This window comes from Heterocephalus glaber, unplaced genomic scaffold (genome assembly GCF_053883595.1).
Source record: "Heterocephalus glaber isolate CG9 unplaced genomic scaffold, H.glaber_assembly_v1.0 deba00000621, whole genome shotgun sequence".
Lineage (NCBI taxonomy): Eukaryota > Metazoa > Chordata > Mammalia > Rodentia > Bathyergidae > Heterocephalus > Heterocephalus glaber.
In genome coordinates, this window is record NW_028258153.1 from 1,837,824 (window position 1) to 1,839,539 (window position 1,716).

Here is a 1,716-nt window from a genome sequence, read left to right on the forward strand (position 1 = left end):
CTCACACAGCATTATTTTTTCCTTTTCTTGAAAACTTATACTTGCATCCTTTAAAAGACAGACTAACATATATTAGCATTTAATAAATTATTTGAAGAGCAAAATTCTAGAATATTCAAGTTTGTCATGGTACTTGAAATATGTTTAATAGATTAATTTAAGTCATGTATCTCAGAAGTAACAATTATAATCATTAGTTCTCTAACCTTTAGGTCTGAATAAAACCCATCACTTTTCACAATGAGAAAGCAGAAAATAATATAATAATCAAATGGAGCTCACCTGAAATCATTTAATTCTCTTGGGCCTTTAAGAGATAGGGCCTGGTGGGATGTCATTATCTGATCCTTCCATTTTCTGGCTTCCTGTCCTGCCATGTGGTCTTTCCCTCTCTTGTGCCCTCCCACCACTGTGATAACCATGCACCATGACTTGTAGCAGCAAGAGGAGGCCTCACCAGAGCCAGCACTGTGCCGTCTAGACATTCAGCCTCCAAAACCATGAGCTAAATACACTTCTTTTCTTTATGTTATCCAGCCTCGCGTATTTTGTTATAGTAATGAAAAACAGAATATAGGCTGGGGATTTAGCTCAGTGGTTCCGTTGCCTGCCTTGCAAACACAAGGTCCCGAGTTCGACCCCCAGCAACAACAACAAAAAAAGAAAAACAGAATATATCTTCTATTTTAGCAATTTAATATAAATGAAACTTTCATTTTTAGATAAAAATCACAATACCATATTTGAAATTGCAAATGTGATTCACATTATGAGAGAGAATGAGTTAAACAGCAAATACTAGATAATTATTTCTCATGAGTAATGAGTGTGACTTCAAGTTCTCATATTACTTATTTTCAACTCAAGTAAGGACAATTAGGCCACAGGAGTCATTTCTTCATCTGAGTCACTTGATTTGCCTTTTAGTTCCAATTGTCCTAAATCTTTGTCTATAGTTAAATTCTGAGTTTTCTTCTTGTGCTTCTTAGCAACTGCATCATTTGCACAAAGTTTTCTCATTTTAATGTTTGGCAATTTCTTCAGATCCAAATCCCATTCCCTAAAGGTTTTCAGACTACTTGCATGTAAAATGTCTGGAATCTCAAGGCCATAGCCTTCATATTGCTGTCGTTCACGCTCCGTCGTCTGCTTGATGACCGTCTCCGAGGCTTGGTGGTGCCCTCCCTGCCTGTCCTTGATGCTGTTGTGTAACTCAGTCTGCTCCAGCTCACTGCTGAATCGATTTAAATACCTTTCAATTAATTCACAAGCGTCTTTCTTTGGATATCTCATTTTTGGGGGGGATCCAGCTCATTTTGAAACCACTGCAGTTTTTCACCAATAAGGTTGAGACGTAAAGCCTTTTCATTCTTCAATTTTTCCTTCTTTTCTTGTTTGTGGGCCTCTCTTGTAATTTGTGCAGCTTTTCTACTATATGGATGGATGATTTTTTTTTCTGTGGATTTTTCCCTTTGGTGCTTTAGGCATGGTGACATCCTGGGGGCCACAGGGGACCTCCACACTCCAGACCCCACAGGCTCACAGCCTCGAGCGGCGGCTCTCAGGCCCACTCTCCAGCCCAACACACGTGGGGCCACTGATGCCGGGGAGACCCGACCAGAAAAGCAAATCTAAAAAATATTATAGAAAAAGACACATCATCATTAATTTCCCTCAAAATATTCTCCCTATTTTCAAACATACTTATCCCATCAT

At 39.0% G+C, this 1,716-nt stretch overlaps 1 pseudogene; it reads right to left on the bottom strand.

Moving 5' to 3' along the window:
* Window positions 1-813: 813 nt before the first annotated feature.
* On the bottom strand, window positions 814-1,488 carry LOC101700016 (translation machinery-associated protein 16 pseudogene; annotated as a pseudogene).
* Between the last annotated feature and the right edge of the window lie 228 nt (window positions 1,489-1,716).